Source organism: Arachis ipaensis, chromosome B3 (genome assembly GCF_059453495.1).
Source record: "Arachis ipaensis isolate K30076 ecotype BB chromosome B3, ASM5945349v1, whole genome shotgun sequence".
Classification (NCBI taxonomy): Eukaryota; Viridiplantae; Streptophyta; class Magnoliopsida; order Fabales; family Fabaceae; genus Arachis; species Arachis ipaensis.
The window spans coordinates 88,561,361-88,580,862 of NC_142438.1; the positions used below are offsets into that span (position 1 = coordinate 88,561,361).

Below are 19,502 nucleotides of genomic sequence, written 5' to 3' on the forward strand. Positions count from 1 at the left end.
GTTTTGAATTAAGGATTTGGAAATTGGATCTGGTTTTCCTTCTGTATTTTCTTTTCTTCTGTAACTTTCACTATCTGTTCTTGGAATATGAATTGAGATTGAAGAGCTTCATTGATTCTAAGTTTGAGAATCATCTTTTACCTCTCTTCTCAATTGTTCTAAGGATTGGATCTGAGTTTAGTTTTCTATTTTCAATTTCTTTCATCTGCAACTTCTACTTTTCTGTTTTGGGTTTTTGGATTGAGATTGAGAAATTCTATTGAATTTGGATCTGAGTTTCTTTTCCTGTTTTAAATTTTATTTTCTTATGCAATTTATTTTCTGCTTGATCTAGAGAGTAATTGAGAGTTAGATCTGCTTTCTAACCTCATTGCTCTTCTTCGATCTTCAATTTCTCTTTAAGGATTTCATAATTGACTCAAATTCTCTTGCTGTTTTATTTCTTGAAGAAATTTTCCATTTCTGTTCCTGCTACTGAGATCAAGATCTGAAGTCCTGCATCTCAGAGCTTTCTGATTTACTTTAGTTTGCAATTCCTTGTTCAATTCCATGTCCCAGCACCCAAATCCTTTTACTCTTCAAGCAATTTACATTTCTCAGCAATTTAGATTTAGCAAATTTATATTTCTTACACTTTAAGTTTCAGCTATTTACTTTTCTTGTAATTTAAGTTTCAGTTCGTTTACTTTCTTGCACTCTAAGTTTCATGCAATTTAATCTTTCTGCACCTTTAGATTCAGTCAATTTACCTTATGCACTCTATTTTTCTGCTCAATTTACATTATGCACTTCTATTTACTTGCAATTTAGCTTCTGTCAATCAAAATCACTCAATTCATCAACTGTTTGCTTAACTAAATTCATCACCTAACTAAAATTGCTTAATCCATCAATCCCTGTGGGATCGACCTCACTCTTGTGAGTAATTACTACTTGATGCGACGCGGTACACTTGCCGGTGAGTTTGGTGTGGAATCTAATTTCCACCCATCATCTGCTACTTAATATCGCCAACCTAACTTAAGTCGTTAAAGTACTTCATTTTTCATAATCCTACCGTGTCTGTGCTCCCTCACGCCTTCCACTGTGTCATTCTAATTAGTTGTCACTAAGAACCCGAATCGCTTGGCTGCGTTCACTAGAATTATCTTCTCCCATTAGTTCTTCCGACGTTAAGTTTGGCCAGCCCTAACGCCAACATTCCATAAAATAAAACTAAGCTAAACTCTGGTCCTAAGCCTAACATTCAATCTAATCTTCCTAGTTCCAAATCCTTGTCTCCATCATAAGTTAATAAAGGAGTCGAGTTACAACCTCTTACAGCGTGATTAAAACTCAGTCATCAATTTTATCGTTACCTCAAGTTGGAGATCTTTAACCCTGTCGCTGAGACCGGTCCGCACCCTGGTCCTTCCGGTAAGAACAACGTATAGAGATATGCCTTGATAATCCGCAGCGGTAACATCCACTGAACCCAGCCATGCACGTCATTTTCGGATGGTATCTTCCATATCTCGGGCACCTTAACTCCTCTAGTTGAGCCCACACCTGCTTACCTCCTCCTCTTGCCTGGTGATATCGGTCATGGTTAGTCTCTCCAATATGCCATTGACCTTGGGATTATTGAGGGGCATGTCTACCCTTCTTAAAGTTCTGGCCTCTTGATGGAATATACTTCCCATGAACTCTGCTACTAGTACCACCATGATCATCTCTCACCAAAGCCGTCGTCTTAGCAAAATCTTCAACAACTCTTGCCTTGCTCACCAATTCCGAGAATTCTCTAATCTCCAATGGAGCCACAACACGCATGATATCTTCCCTCAGCCCTACTCGTTATTTGATGCATTTCCATCCCTCATAGGACTCAGGAGTACCCTAACTTATTCTCGAGAACCTACAGAGTTCCTCGAACTTGATGGTGTATTCAGCTATAGTCATGGACCCTTGCTTCAACCGTAAGAATTCAAACTCTCTGGCCTCCCTTATTGATTCAAGAAAATACTTGTAGAAAGCAGTCCAAAATAGCTCCCATGGAATATCCATATTCTATAGTTGCAGAAATTGACACTCTCCTTGCCACCAATGCTGAGCTTCTCCCACTAATTGATAAGTCGCATATTCCACGAACTGCTTATTCGGGACAGGTTGAGTTTGTAATGCACACTCCACAGCTTTGAACCAGTTGTCTGCTTCAGCATGATTTGCCGATCCATTGAAAACCGGCGGGTCAACTTTTAGAAAAGCAGCTAGAGTTCTCGGAACACCATCTAAGCTGTCCTAAGCACCTTCTTCATTTTCGTTTTTGGCTGATTGCCTTATCCGTTGCATAGCATGAGTAGACATAGCAGTGCCCGCTTGAATCGTGTTAGCTAAGTTAGTCATTGCCACCATGAGTTCAGCGTGATTGTCCGTCGACGGGTTACCCTCATTCTCTCTTCGAGTATGTGACCGACCTCATCCGTGAGTTGCCATTCAGGGTCCTGTCTACACTAAACAATCGATATCAAGGTGATCAGTCTCAATATCTCAAGCCTAGTGCTTTAATTATCCCAGAAAGGCACTCATAAACAAGCATGTTATGAAATATCAAGTAGATAACCTAAATAGCATGAAAGAAAAATGACCCAGAGTATGCAATGAGGCACAATCGGTCCATCCCTTAGGCTCACGAGGACGAACCACTCTGGTACTGCTAAATGTAACACCCTAATTACCCTAAGCCTTACTTCTAGTCGTAAAGCAAAGATTAATCAAAGGTTACGACAATTCTAAGGCTTATACATAAAATATATAGAAGGAATAAATATTTCTAGAAGCCCGATGAAGAAAATAAGCTCAAATATGGAATTATAAAGCATGAAACGTTCACACGAAGCTAAAAGCATAAGGCACAAGATAAAGGTACAAGATAACAGGATATAAGAGTATAATAATTATAAGATACTAGCCATAGTCCGCGGAGTTTAGGCCGACTAGTTATATATAGACATATAGAGTTTTGATAGATAAAACAGCATATACGAAATATCTCTCTCAAGGTGAGTCTCTAAGCCAAAATAATACAAAAGTGAGAGTATCTAATAGAAATAAATCAAAAGACATCAAAATGAGATAACGATCCTCCGCTTTGTCACCATCAAGCAACTCACCGAGGTGGTTTGCGACTTGCATCTGAAAAACAACAACAGAATATCGTATGAGAACTAGAGGTTCTCAGTATGGTAACAGTGCTTAGTGGATTTTCTAATCTAACAGTTCTCCGCTATCCCACAGCCTTCACCAACCTATCCTCCGTGCGATCCCATCACCCCCGCCTTCTGAACCTCCTCAATCCCAGTAGAATACACAATTAATACAATGGAAGTAAAGCACAAGTATAAGCATGTATATCAAGTAATTCAAATAGGCAATTAGGCATGTTATGCAATTAGGCAAACAATACAAGTCGGTAAAGCAAACAAACAGATAGAATATACACATGATAAATGCCTGTCCTACTGGCTGTGATATCACATTGTTAGTTCAACTGCCAACCTGATGACTTGCATCATCTACCCTTCTTTCTTGCATAAAGAAGACCATAAAAAAGCATAAATCTCATTTGATCAGTACAATTCATGCATTATTTGATGAATATTATGGTACACTACTTTGAGATGAGTTGTGGTAAATTTCAGGTGAAAAAGGCATCAAAAATGGGTAGAAGACAAACAAGAAGCTGGGCGTGTGAAACTGGCGTGCCACTTGGAGCAAACGCCACAAAAATGCACTGGCGGGCACGCCAGTACTAAATTCCAGAAGGGAAGTCCAAGCATGCATGTGGGCGTGGCACGCCAGGGACTGGGCGTGGTACGCCAGGGACTGGGCGTGGCACGCTAGTACAAAGTTCCAGAGAGCAACAATGGAGGACACAAAAGGGACATGGCACGCCAGGTTGGGCGTGGCATGCCTAATCCATCAAATATTATGGGCGTGCCACTTGAGCAAAGGGGAGTGGCACGCCAACCCACCATTCCAAGAAGAACCCCCACTATGGCGTGCCACTTGATATCGAAGGCGTGGCACGCCAACTCCGAGAAGTCACTTGGGCGTGCCACTTGAGAACCCAGGCATGGCACGCCAAGCTTGAAGAGTTCATAAATCCATGGGCGTGCCACTTGAACAGTATAGCGTGGCACACTGGTACAATAATCCAGAAAAGGGGCTGAAGGCAATTGAAGACTGGGCGTGCCACTTGAAGTCGAAGGCGTGGCACGCCAACCTCTCAACCTCACTTAGGTGTGCCACTTGACCAACCAGGCGTGGCACGTCAATGCACAAAGATAATAAAAGCAAGGACTGGGCGTGCCACTTGGTATCGGAGGCGTGGCACGCCAACCCAAGCATGTCACTATGGCGTGCCACTTGAAGGATGAGGCGTGGCACGCCAACTACTAGAACCAAGACAAGATCATGGGTGTGGCACGCCAGCCTTTAGGCATGGCACGCTGGTATAAGTTTCCAGAGAGGATGAAGGAGGGCAATTACATGGGGCGTGCCACTTGGTATTGAAGGCGTGGCACGCCAATCACTATTCTTCACTTAGGCGTGCCACTTGAATCCCAGGCGTGGCATGCCAGTGCCATTCAGAGAGCAAAGAAGCATTAGGGCATGCCACTTGAGTTTGTGGCGTGGCACGCCAAACAGAGGAACCACTCACTCACAAAGGGGAGTGGCACGCCAGACCCTGGGCGTGCCATGCTAGTGCAACTTTCCAGAGAAGCTTAGCCAAGCATAGAGCAAGGGCGTGGCACGCCAGACCCTGGGCGTGCCACGCTAGTTTAAGTTTCCAGAGGAAGAGAGAAAGGGAAAAAGGCTAGGGCGTGAAAGTTGAGCTCGAAGGCGTGGCACGCCAAGGTTGTTAGAGAGACGAGCGTGCCACTTGAAGGGCTGGGCGTGGCACGCCAAGCTAAAATTAAAGAGCACGTGACACGCCACTAGAGCGCCAATCACACGCCAGCTGGAGGTCACACTTATTGAGCTTCTTTTCCCTCCAAAATGTAATTTTCCTTTTTCACTTCTGTAATTCTTTTATTTTACTAGGAGTAGTATAAATACCGCCCAAGGAGTACTGAAGGGAGGTTGAGCAGTTAGTCTTAGATCCACTTTTACACTTCACTTTTGAGTACTTTTTGAGCTATGAGTAGCTAACTTCTCTCTCGTTGAGAGAGGGAGCTCTGTTGTACTTGATGGATTGATAATAGTGAAATTCTTCTTCTCTTCATCTTCTCTTTGATTTGCTAGAAGAAATTTCGTTCTTAATGCTTAGTGTTCAATTATCTTAGAAAAGAGATTGAATGCAATTGGGTTTCATGGGAACCTTGGGAAAGGAAACATGAAACCATGCTTGAAATCCCTTCTCACACTTGAGTAGAATCTGGGTTTTGGTGTTTGGATATGTGACATATAATCCTCCCTCTACTTGGACCTATAATGGTGTGTGGTATAATCAGGGACCAAGCATATCTCTCTTCATGAGCAATTAGACCAAGGAATTGGCTATTGATCAAGATCTGAGAGATTGAGTCACCAAAGGATTGGGGCTCAATCAATCATGATTGTCAAGAGGTCAATGAGTTGCATGATTGAAGAGGATATAAGCTAGATTTGATCCAAAGAGACAACATCTCCTGATCTCAATGAATTTCCCCATTCTTATCTATCCTTTTCTTTATAGCTTAATTTTACATTCAGCAATTCCTCATTCCCATTTACATTCAAGTCATTTATGATTCTGCACTTTACATTCTGCCATTTCTATTTTTGCACTTTATTGCTTTTCTTTATATTCTAGTCATTTACATTTATGTCATTTACAATTCTGCACTTCACAATCTTATTGATCCGCTTGACTAATTCATCAATTAATTAAAACTGCTTGAATTTTGCCAATCTCTGTGGATACGATCCCACTCCACTGTGGGTTATTACTTGACGATAATTTTGGTGTGCTTGCCAAAAAAACTAATTCACCAATTTTTGAATGGGGTGTGAATTGGACTCATCAAGTTTTATGGCGCCGTTGCCGGGGATTGGCTTAAATTTGATAGTGATTAAATTGATTGGAGAGCTAGATTAAGCAATTTAAATTCCTTGTTATTTTATTTTATTTAGCACCTTTTATTTATTTTTATTTTGAGTTCTATTTCTTTCTTCTTTGATTGTTTTTATTCGTTATCCATATTCCCACTCTTCTAACTGTTCGATTAATTGCATCAACAAAGCTAACCACTAATCTCAACAAGGTTTTTCCTACTACACTTGTTCTCTGCTGGTTTTTTGCCAATTTTATGACAAGTGGAAGAGGAGAGACTTCATCTCCCTTTGATAGTGAAATTGAGAGGACCCTCCTTAGGCGAAGGAGGGAAGCAAGAGGCAAAGGCATAATTGGAGAGGAACTAGTGGAGAAAAATCTAGAAACCACCATGGAAGAAGAAGCACATAACCATGTTGAAGAGGAGGCTAGCAATCATGTTGGGCAAGAAAGGAGAGTCTTAGGCTCCTACATCAACTCAAACCCAGGAAATTGTGACAGCAGCATCCTAAAGCCAACAATTCATGCCAATAATTTTGAGCTGAAGTCTCAGCTCATCACACTTGTTCAGAATAATTGCTCATATGGAGGAAGTGCCCAAGAAGATCCTAATCAACATCTCAACACATTCTTGAGGATATGTGATACTGTAAAGTCCAATGGGGTATACCCTGACATCTATAAACTACTTTTGTTCCCTTTCTCACTCAGAGATAAGGTAGCAAAGTGGTTGGAATCATTCCCCAAGGATAGCTTAACTACATGGGAGGAGGTCGTGAACAGATTCCTTGCAAGATTTTACCCTCCACAAAGAATCAACAGGCTGAGAGCTGAGGTGCAAACCTTCAAACAACAAGATGGAAAAACACTCTATGAGGCATGGGAGAGATTCAAAGATCTGACAAGAAGATGCCCACCAGAAATGTTCAATGAGTGGGTACAACTACATATCTTTTATGAAGGGCTATCCTATGAAGCAAAGAAGGCTGTGGATCATTCTTTAGGAGGCTCACTCAACAAGAAGAAAACCATTGAAGAAGCCATAGATGTCATTGAGACTGTAGCAGAAAATGAGTATTTCTATGCTTCAGAAAGGACTCATAAGAAAGGAGTGTTAGAACTCAAGTCTGTAGATACTTTGTTATCTCAGAACAAGGCAATTGCAGCTCAAATAGTAGCTTTAACCAAGAGGATGAAGGCCAATCAAGCATCAGTCATTCAAGACCAAACTCCTCAACAAGAAGGGAATGCACCAGAATCTAAAGGTGACTGGGAACAAGCTAATTATGCGAACAATTCATCCAGACCACCATATGACCCACACTCTAAGACATACAACCCAGGTTGGAAGAACCACCCAAATTTTGGGTGGGGAAATCAACAAAACCACAACCAGGACCACAACAAACCTTATTCATCAAATCAGCATTTCAACCACAACCCCAACCATCAAACAGGGAACCATAAACCCTACCATAACTCACAAAACACATCATACCATAGCAACCAACCCATCCACAACAACCTCAATCAAGATGCACCACCCTCAACTATGCAACCATGTGAAATCAATAGCAACTTTGAGAGGATAGAGGCTGCAATAGCACAACTGTCATCACAGATTACAGGGGCAGTCTCCACCCTCATGGACAGACAAGCACAAACTAAAAGAAGGATAGACGCTAATCAAGAGGAATACAGGTCAAATCTGAAAAATCAAGGCGCAGCGATCTCAAAGTTGGAAGCACAAGTAGGGATTTTATCCAAGCAAATCCCACTCCCCACACACACATTTCCCAGTGATAGCATGGCTAACCCAAGAGGGAAATACAAGGCCATTACACTAAGAAGTGGAAAGGTTGTGGAGGAAGGAACCCAAAGCAAAGACAACCATGAAAAAGTTACAGAAAAGTATGGGAATAAGGATGAAGAAGAGATCCCTGCTCCACCTCAACCAAAACCAGTCTTGAAGCCTTATGTGCCAAAAGCACCATACCTACAAAGACTGGGAAAAGATGGGAAGGATCGCCAATTCTCTAAGTTCCTAGAGATCTTCAAGAAGCTACAAATCAACATATCATTTGCTGAGGCATTAGAACAAATGCCACTCTATGCCAAATTTTTGAAGGAGCTTATAACCAAAACGAGGAACTGGGAAGCAAAGGAGACCATAGTATTGACCGAGGAGTGTAACGCCATCATACAGAAGAAGCTACCTCAAAAGTTGAAAGACCTAGGGAGTTTTCAAATCCCCTGCATCATAGGGGATATCACTATTGAGAAAGGTTTGTGTGACTTGGGAGCTAGCATAAATCTCATGTCCCTAACCATGATGAGAAGGATGAAGATTGAGGAAGCCAAGCCAACAAGAATGGCACTCCAATTGGCTGACAAAACATTTAAGTTTCCACATGGGGTGGTGGAAGACTTGCTAGTGAAAGTTGGAGAATTTATTTTCCCTACTGATTTCGTTGTGCTGGACATGGAAGAAGAGGCCAACATGGCAATTATCCTAAGAAGACCATTTCTAGCTACTGCTGGAGTCATCATTGATGTGCAAAAAGGGGAACTAGTCTTGAGGTTGCATGAAGAGAAAATGGTCTTCAACGTCTTTAAAGCAATGAGTTACCCAAAGAATCCATAGGAGAATGCATGCTGGTAGACACCATGGAATAGATAGTTCAAGAAGTCTTGGAAGAAGAACAATGTGGAGGAACCATTGAGCTGGAACAAGCACCAGATGGAGAACCACCACAAACAACCATGAGAAACTCAATCATGCCAACCACTACAGACAACAAAGATGCAGAGTCACCAAAACTAGAGCTGAAAGCCTTACCACCCAGCTTGAAATATGCATATTTGGGTGCTAATAACACTCACCCAATGATCATAAATTCAAGTCTGATTAAGGAACAAGAAGAGGAGCTTATCCAAGTGTTGAAATAACACAAGGATGCCATAGGCTGGACACTTGTAGATTTAAAAGGGATCAGTTCTTCAATGTGTATGCATAAAATCCTACTTGAAGAAGATGCCAAACCTTCAAGGCAACAACAAAGGAGGCTGAACCCAACTATGAATAAAGTGGTTCAGAAAGAAATATTAAAATTGTGGCAAGCAAGGGTGATCTACCCCATCTCAGATAGCCCTTGGGTAAACCCAGTGCAAGTAGTCCCTAAGAAGGGAGGGATCACTGTTGTGGCAAATGAGAAGAATGAATTGATACCTACAAGGACAGTGACTGGATGGCGTATGTGCATTGACTACCGAAAACTTAATGAAGCCACTCGGAAGGATCACTTTTCCCTACCTTTCATGGACCAGATGCTTGAAAGATTGGCAGGACATGAGTATTATTGCTTCCTGGATGGGTATTCGGGCTACAATCAAATTGTAGTAGACCCCAAGGATCAGGAAAAAACTTCATTTACTTGTTCATATGGTATCTTTGCTTATAGGAGAATGTCCTTTGGATTGTGCAATGCACCTGCAACATTTTAGAGGTGCATGCTCTCCATTTTTTCAGACATGATTGAGAAGTTCATAGAAGTATTCATGGACGACTTCTCTGTATTTGGGAACTCATATTCTGATTGCCTATATCATCTTGTTCTTGTGCTAAAAAGGTGTCAAGAAACTAACCTGGTTTTAAACTGGGAGAAGTGCCATTTTATGGTAACTGAAGGGGTGGTTCTTGGTCACAAGATTTCAAAAGATGGCATAGAAGTGGACAAGGCAAAAGTGAAAGTAATTGAAAAATTACCTCCACCATGCAATGTCAAAGCAATCAGAAGTTTTTTGGGACACGCTGGGTTCTATAGGAGGTTTATCAAAGACTTTTCAAAGATTGTAAAATCCCTTAGCAACCTACTTGTCTCAAATACTCCCTTTATTTTTGATAGAGAGTGCATGGTAGCCTTTGATGAACTTAAGAAGAAACTCTCCTCTGCGCCTATTATAGCACCACCAAGCAAGGATCTTCCCTTTGACCTAATGTGCGATGCATCTAATTTTGCTATTGGTGCTGTTCTAGGACAGAGGAAAAACAAGCTAGTACATGTTATTTACTATGCTAGCAAGGTCCTCAATGAGAATCAAAGGAACTATACCACCACGGAGAAAAAACTTTTAGCCATAGTTTTTGATTTTGATAAGTTTAGATCATATCTTATTGGCTCAAAAGTAATTGTGTTCACTGATCATGCAGCACTCAAATACTTGCTTACCAAACAAGAATCTAAGACCAGACTAATAAGGTGGATTCTGCTGTTCTAAGAATTTGATATTGAGATTAAAGATAGGAACGGAGCAGAGAACAAGGTAGCTGACCACCTCTCAAGGATCCACAAGAAGAAGAAATGCAGCAAGTAGCAATAAATGAAAGCTTTCCTGATGAACAATTGATGATGATTCGAGTAGCCCCTTGGTTTGCAGACATAGCTAACTTCAAGGCTATTGGGGAACTACCAACTAACATCAATAAGCACATGAGGAGGAAGCTAATTAAGGATGCCAAACACTACATCTGGGATGACCCCTATTTGTTCAAAAAGTGTGCTGATGGAATTCTAAGAAGGTGTATATCCCATGAAGAAGGGCAGGAAGTGTTATGGCAGTGCCATGGATCCGCATATGGAGGCCACTTCAGTGGAGAAAGAACAGAAGCAAAAATACTTCAATCCGGATTTTACTGGCCAACAATGTTTAAGGATGCCAAGGAAATGGTGTCAAGGTGTGATGAATGCCAAAGAGCTGGTAATCTAACCAAGAGAAATGAGATGCCACAGCAATTCATACTAGAGCTGGAGCTATTTGATGTATGGGGGATTGACTTCATGGGACCCTTCCCAACCTCCTACTCAAATAACTACATATTGGTGGCTGTTGATTATGTCTCAAGGTGGATAGAAGCCATAGCCACTGCAACAAATGACAACAAAGTTGTGATAAGCTTCTTGAGAAGGAACATCTTCAGTAGATTTGGAGTTTCCAGAGCTCTCATTAGTGATGGAGGGACACATGGTGCACGAAATTGTGATCTCAAGGCTCGAACAAATCCTGGTAATGGCTCCAGAGCTTGGTGCTCTGATCTTAATTCATAATTGTCACTACTTCGATACAACTAACCAGCAAGTGCACTGGGTCGTCCAAGTAATACCTTACGTGAGTAAGGGTCGAATCCCACGGAGATTGTTGGTATGAAGCAAGCTATAGTCACCTTGTAAATCTCAGTCAGGCAGATATAAAGTGATAATGGTGTTTTCAAATATTATATAATAAAATAGGGATAGAGTTACTTATGTAATTCATTGGTGAGAATTTCAGATAAGCGAATGGAGATGCTTTTCGTTCCTCTGAACCTCTGCTTTCCTGCTATCTTCATCCAGTTAGTCTTACTCCTTTCCATGGCTGGCTTTATGTGATACATCACCACTGTCAATGGCTACTTTCGGTCATCTCTCGGGAAAATGATCCAATGCCCTGTCACGGCATGGCTAATCGTCTGGAGGCATCACCCTTGTCAATGGCTTCATCTTATCCTCTCAGTGAATAATATGCTCACGCACCCTGTCACGGCACGGCTATTCATCTGTCGGTTCTCGATCATGCTGGAATAGGATTTACTATCCTTTTGCGTCTGTCACTAACGCCCTGCAATCGCGAGTTAGGAGCTCGTCACAGTCATTCAATCATTGAATCCTACTCGGAATACCACAGACAAGGTTTAGACCTTCCGGATTCTCTTGAATGCCGCCATCATTCTAGCTTACGCCACGAAGATTCCGGTTAAGAGATCTAAGAGATATTCATTCTAGCTTAATTCATGTAGAACAGAAGTGTTTGTCAGGCACGCGTTCATAAGGGAGAAGGATGATGAGCGTCACACATAATCATCACCTTCATCACATTCTTGGGTGCGAATGGATATCTTAGAAGCGAAATAAGAAGAATTGAATAGAAAACAGTAGTACTTTGCATTAATCTTTGAGGAACAGCAGAGCTCCACACCTTAATCTATGGAGTGTAGAAACTCTACCGTTAAAAATACATAAGTGAAGGTCCAGGCATGGCCGAGATGGCCAGCCCCCTAAAACGTGATCAAAGGATCATAAGGTAATCCAAAGATGCCTAATACAATAGTAAGAGGTCCTATTTATAATAAACTAGCTACTAGGGTTTACATGAGTAAGTATTTGATGTATAAATCCACTTCCGGGGCCCACTTGGTGTGTGTTTAGGCTGAGCTTAAGTGTTGCACGTGCAGAGGCCATTTGTGGAGTTGAACGCCAGTTTTTGTGCCAGTTTGGGCGTTCAACTCTGGTTTTGGATCCTTTTCTGGCGCTGGACGCCAGATTTGGGTAGAAAGCTGGCGTTGAACGCCAGTTTACGTCGTCAATTATTGGCCAAAGTATGGACTATTATATATTTCTGCAAAGCCCTGGATGTCTACTTTCCAACGCAATTGGAAGCGTGCCATTTCGAGTTCTGTAGCTCCAGAAAATCCACTTTGAGTGCAGGAAGGTCAGAATCCAACAGCATCAGCAGTCCTTTTTCAACCTCTGAATCTGATTTCTGCTCAAGTCCCTCAATTTCAGCCAGAAAATACCTGAAATCACAGAAAAACACACAAACTCATAGTAAAGTCCAGAAATGTTAATTTAACACAAAATCTATTAAAAACATCCCTAAAAGTAACTAGATCCTACTAAAAATATACTAAAAACAATGTCAAAAAGCGTATAAATTGTCCGCTCATCACAACACCAAACTTAAATTGTAGCTTGTCCCCAAGCAACTGAAAATCAAAATAGGATAAAAAGAATAGAATATACTATAAATTCCAAACTATCAATGAAACAGAGCTTCAATCATATGAGCGGGACTTATAGCTTTTTGCCTCTTGAATAGTTTTGGCATCTCACTTTATCCATTGAGGTTCAGAATGATTGGCATCTATAGGAACTTCAGATTTCGAATAGTGTTATTGACTCTCTTAGTTCAGTATGATGATTCTTGAACACAGCTTCTTTATGAGTCTTGGCCGTGGCCCTAAGCATTTTGTTTTCCAGTATTACCACCGGATACATAAATGCCACAGACACATAATTGGGTGAACCTTTTCAGATTGTGACTCAGCTTTGCTAAAGTCCCCAATTAGATGTGTCCAGGGTTCTTAAGCACACTTTTTTTTTGCTTTGGACCTTGACTTTAACCGCTCAGTCTCAAGTTTTCACTTGACACCTACACGCCACAAGCACATGGTTAGGGACAGCTTAGTTTAGCCGCTTAGACCAGGATTTTATTCCTTTAGGCCCTCCTATCCACTGATGCTCAAAGCCTTGGGATCCTTTTTATTTGCCCTTGCCTTTTGGTTTTAAGGGTTATTGGCTTTTTGCTCTTGCCTCTTGGTTTTAAGAGCTTTTGGCTTTTTCTGCTTGCTTTTTCTTTCTATTTTTTTTTCTGCAAGCTTTGTTCTTTGCTGCTTTTTCTTGCTTCAAGAATCATTTTTTTTTTATTTTTCAGATTATCAAATAACATGTCTCCTAGTCATCATTCTTTCAAGAGCAAAACATATTTAACATTCTTAAACAACAACTTCAAAAGACATATGCACTGTTCAAGCATACATTCAGAAAACAAGAAGCATTATCACCACATCAATATAATTAAACTAAGTTCAAGGATAAATTCAAAACTCATGTACTTCTTGTTCTTTTGAATTAAAACAGTTTTTATTTTAAGAGAGGTGATGGATTCATAGGACATTCATAACTTTAAGACAAAGTTACTTAACTACTAATGACCATGTAATGAAGACACAAACATAGATAAGCACATAACATAGAAAACGAAAAACAGAGGAAATAAGAACAAGGAATGAATCCACCTTAGTGATGGTGGCGTTTCCTTCTTGAGGAACCAATGATGTCCTTGAGCTCTTCTATGTCTCTTCCTTGTCTTTGTTGCTCCTCCCTCATTGCTTTTTGATCTTCTCTTATTTCATGGAGCATGATGGAGTGCTCTTGATGTTCCACCCTTAGTTGTCCCATATTGGAACTCAATTCTTCTAGGGAGGTGTTGATGTGCTCCCAATAGTTTTGTGGAGGAAAGTGCATTTGAGGCATTTCCGGAATCTCATGGTGATGAGCTTCTTGCGCCTCTTGAGCTCCATGACTGGGCTCTCTTGCTTGCTCCATCTTTTTCTTAGTGATGGGCTTTTCCTCTTTAATGAGGATATCTCCCTCTATGTCAATCCCAGCTGAATTGCATAGGTGGCAAATGAGGTGAGGAAAGGCTAACCTTGCCATAGTGGAGGACTTGTCAGCCACCTTGTAGAGTTCTTGAGGTATAATCTCATGAACTTCCACCTCTTCTCCAATCATGATGCTATGGATCATGATGGCCCGGTCTATAGTAACTTCAGACCGGTTGCTAGTGGGAATGATTGAGCATTGAATAAACTCCAACCATCCTCTAGCAATAGGCTTGAGGTCCAATCTTCTTAGTTGAACCGGCTTGCCTTTGGAGTCAATCTTCCATTGAGCTCCTTCTACACATATGTCCATAAGGACTTGGTCCAACCTTTGATCAAAGTTGACTCTCCTTGTGTAGGGGCGTGCGTTCTCTTCCATGTATGGCAAGTTGAACGCCAACCTCACATTCTCCGGACTAAAATCTAAGTATTTCCCCCGAACCATTGTAACATAGTTCTTTGGATCCGGGTTCTTACTTTGATCATGGTTCTTGGTGATCCATGCATTGGCATAGAACTCTTGAACCATTAGGATGCCGACTTGTTGGATGGGATTTGTTAGAACTTCCCAACCTCTTCTTTGAATTTCATGTCGGATCTCCGGATACTCATTTCTTTTGAGTTTAAAAGGGACCTCAGGGATCACCTTCTTCTTGGCCACAACATCATAGAAGTGGTCTTGATGGGCTTTAGAGATGAATCTTTCCATCTCCCATGACTCGGATGTGGAAGCTTTTGTCTTCCCTTTCCCTCTTCTAGAGGATTCTCCGGTCTTGGGTGCCATCAATGGTAATGGAAAAACAAAAAAGCTATGCTTTTACCACACCAAACTTAGAATATTGCTCACCCTCGAGCAATAAACAAAAGAATAGAAGAAGAAGAAGAAGAAGAAATATGGAGAGGGAGAGGGAGATGTGGTTTCGGCTAAGGAGAGTGTAGAGGGGTGTGTTGTGTGAATTTGGTGAAGAATGGAGGTCTTTATATAGGGAATGGAGGGGGGGTTAAGGTTCGGCCATATGGGTGGGTTTGGGTGGGAAATTGGTTTTGAATTTTGAAGGTAGGTGGAGTTTATGAGGTAGGTTTATTGGGAAGAGTGGGTGGATGTGAGTGGTGAAGGTTTAATGGGGAAGAGAGATTGAGGTGATTGGTGAAGGGCTTTTAGGGAAGAGTGTTTATGGGGTTGTGTGAAAGAGAGTGGTGAGAAGAAGTGAGTGGAGGTAGGTGGGGATCCTGTGGGGTCCACAGATCCTGAGGTGTTCAAGGATTTACATCCCTGCACCCATTAGGCATGTAAAAATGCCTTTGTATCCAACTCTGGGCGTTCAGCGCCAGGTTGGTGGCCATTTTGGGCGTTCAACGCCCATCTGTGTGCCATTTCTGGCGTTGAACGCCAGAACCATGCCTGTTCTGGCGTTCAGCGCCCAGAAGCTGCCCATTTTGGGCGTTCAGCGCCAGAACCATGCTCTGTTCTGGCGCTGAACGCCAGACAGATGCTCCTCCAGGGTGTAATTTTTCTTCTGCTGTTTTTGATTCCGTTTTCAATTTTTATATTTATTTTGTGACTCCACATGATCATGAACCTAAGAAAACATGAAAAACAATAAAAATAAGAATTAGATAAACATTGGGTTGCCTCCCAACAAGTGCTTCTTTAATGTCAATAGCTTGACAGTGGGCTCTCATGGAGCCTCACAGATGTGCAGAGCTTTGTTGAGACTCTCCAACACCAAACTTAGAGTTTGGATATGGGAGTTCAACACCAAACTTAGAGTTTGGTTGTGGCCTCCCAACACCAAACTTAGAGTTTGACTGTGGGGGCTCTGGTTGACTCTGCTTGGAGAGAAGCTTTTTCTGCTTCCTCTCCATGGTTGCAGAGGGAGATCCTTGAGTTTTAAACACAAGGGAGTCCTCATTCCATTGAAGGAATATTTCACCTCTGTCAACATCAATCACAGCTCTTGCTGTGGCCAGGAAAGGTCTTCCTAGGATGATGGATTCATCCTCTTCCTTTCCAGTATCCAGGACTATGAAATCAGCAGGGATGTAAAGGCCTTAAACCTTTACTAATACATCTTCTACTTGTCCATAAGCCTGTTTTTTTGAGCTGTCTGCCATCTCTAGTGAGATTTTAGCAGCTTGCACCCCATAGATTCCCAGTTTCTCTATTACAGAGAGAGGCATGAGGTTTATTCCTGAACCAAGGTCACACAGAGCCTTAAAGATCATGGTGCCTATGGTACAGGGTATTATGAACTTTCCAGGATCCTGTCTCTTCTGAGGCAATGTCAGTTGATCCAGATCACTTAGTTCATTGATGAACAAGGGAGGTTCAACTTCCCAAGTATCAATGCCAAATAATTTGGCATTCAGCTTCATGATTGCACCAAGAAACTTGGCAGTTTGCTCTTCAGTAACATCCTCATTCTCTTCTGAAGAGGAATACTCATCAGAGCTCATGAAGGGTATAAAGAGGTTCAATGGAATCTTTATGGTCTCTAGATGAGCCTCAGAGTCCTTTGGTTCCCCAGAGGGAAGCTCCTTATTGATCACTGGACGTCCCTGGAGGTATTCCTCCTTGGGATTCACGTCCTCTCCTCTCCTCACAGGTTCGGCCATGGCGCTTATGTCAATGGCCTTGCACTCTCCTTTTTGGATTCTCTTCTGTATTGCTTGGGAGAGTACTAGGAGGGATTTCAGTGATCCTTTTACTCAGCTGGCCCACTTGTGCTTCCAGATTTCTAATGGAAGATCTTGTTTCATTCATGAAACTTACAGTGGCCTTAGATAGATCAGAGACTAGATTTGCTAAATTAGAAGCATTTTGTTCAGAGTTCTCTGTCTGTTGCTGAGTTGATGATGGAAAAGGCTTGCTATTGCTAAACCTGTTTCTTCCACCATTATTAAAGCCTTGTTGGGGCTTTTGATCCTTCCATGAGAAATTTGGATGATTTCTCCATGTTGAGTTATAGGTGTTTCCATAAGGTTCACCTAAGTAATTCACCTCTGCTATTGCAGGGTTCTCAGGATTATAGGCTTCTTCTTCAGAAGATGCCTCTTGAGTACTGTTGGATGCAGCTTGCATTCCATGCAGACTCTGAGAGATCATATTGACTTGCTGAGTCAATATTTTATTCTGAGCCAATATGGCATTCAGAGTATCAACTTCAAGAACTCCCTTCTTCATAGGCGTCCCATTATTCACAGGATTCCTTTCAGAAGTGTACATGAACTGGTTATTAGCAACCATGTCAATGAGTTCTTGAGCTTCTGCAGGCGTTTTCTTTAGGTGAATGGATCCACCTGCAGAAGTGTCCAGTGACATCTTTGATAGCTCAGATAAACCATCATAGAATATATCCAGGATGGTCCATTCTGAAAGCATGTCAGAAGGACACTTTTTGATCAACTGTTTGTATCTTTCCCAAGCTTCATAGAAGGATTCACCTTCTTTCTGTCTGAAGGTTTGAACATCAGCTCTAAGCTTGCTCAGCTTTTGAGGAGGAAAGTACTTGGCTAAGAAAGTCGTGACTAGCTTATCCCAAGAGTTCAGGCTGTCTTTGGGTTGAGAATCCAACCACACTCTAGCTCTGTCTCTTACAGCAAAAGGGAAAAGCATGAGCCTGTAGACTTCAGGATCTACTCAATTAGTCTTAACAGTATCACATATCTGCAAGAATTCAGTTAAGAACTGAAAGGGATCTTCAGATGGAAGTCCATGAAACTTGCAGTTCTGCTGCATCAGAGAAACTAATTGAGGTTTCAGCTCAAAGTTGTTTGCTCCAATGGTAGGAATGGAGATGCTTCTTCCATGTAAATTGGAATTAGGTGCAGTGAAGTCACCAAGCATCTTCCTTATATTATTATTATTTTCGGCTGCCATCTCCTTTTCCTGTTCGAAAATTTCTGAAAGGTTATCTCTGGATTGTTGTATTTTAGCTTCTCTTAATTTTTTTCTTCAGAGTCCTTTCAGGTTCTAGATCTGCTTTAACAAGAATGTTCTTGTCCTTGTTCCTGCTCATATGACAAAGAAGATGGCACAGAAAAAATAGTAATAATAATATGGATCCTTTATACCACAGTATAGGGATCCTTGTGTTAGTAGAAGAAAAGAAGGGAAGAAAATCTGAACTCAGAGAGAGAGGGGGTTCGAATTTTTGGAGAGTTGAAGGAAAGATGTTAGTATATCAATAAACAAATAGAAGAAGATGAGAGAGGGAAGTGAATTTTAGAAAACAATTTTTGAAAAAGAGTTAGTGATTTTTGAAAATAGTTTTTGAAAAAGGTTAGTATTTTTTTCAAAATTTTTTTTTTAAATAAAAAATAAAAATAATTAGTTAATAAAAAAGAAATTTTTGAAAAAGAGGGAAGATATTTTCGAAAATTAGAGAGAGAGAGTTAGTTAGGTAGTTTTGAAAAAGTTAAGAAACAAACAAAAAGTTAGTTAGTTAGTTGAAACAAATTTTGAAAATCAATTTTGAAAAGATAAGAAGTTAGGAAGTTAGAAAAGATATTTTGAAAATCAAATTTTTGAAAAAGATAAGATGAGAAGATATTTTTGAAAAGATATGATAGAAATTAGTTTTGAAAAAGATTTGATTTTTAAAATCTCAATTAATGACTTGATTCACAAGAAATCACAAGGTATGATTCTAGAACTTAAAGTTTGAATCTTTCTTAACAAGCAAGTAACAAACTTCAAATTTTTGAATCAAAACATTAATTGATTATGTTATTTTCGAAAATTTGATATAAAGAATAAGAAAAAGATTTTTGAAAAAGATTTTGAAAAAGATAAGATTTTCAAATTGAAAATTTGATTTGACTCATAAGAAACAATTTGATTTTAAAAACTTTTGAAAAAGTCAACTCAAATTTTCGAATTTGATGAGAGAAAAAGGGAAAGATATTTTTTTTTTATTTTTGAAATTTTTATGAAATCATGAAAATTATGCAATGCATGAAATTTTTAGATCAAAACAATGAATGCATGCAAGAATGCTATGAATGTCAAGATGAACACCAAGAACACCATGAATGTCAAGATGAACATCATAGACACAATTTTGAAAAAATTTTAATGCAAAGAAAACATGCAAGACACCAAACTTAGAATTCTTTAATGCTTACGCACTAAGAATTCAAGAATGCATATGATAAACATGAAAAGAT

The 19,502-nt window shown here is 40.6% G+C and overlaps 1 non-coding gene across 1 annotated transcript; it reads left to right on the forward strand.

Annotated features, from left to right (window-relative positions):
- Positions 1–17,709: 17,709 nt before the first annotated feature.
- Positions 17,710–17,817, forward strand: LOC148571498 (small nucleolar RNA R71). Its single transcript, XR_015907822.1, has one exon. It is a non-coding gene; the product is annotated as a small nucleolar RNA R71 (small nucleolar RNA).
- Positions 17,818–19,502: the final 1,685 nt, after the last annotated feature.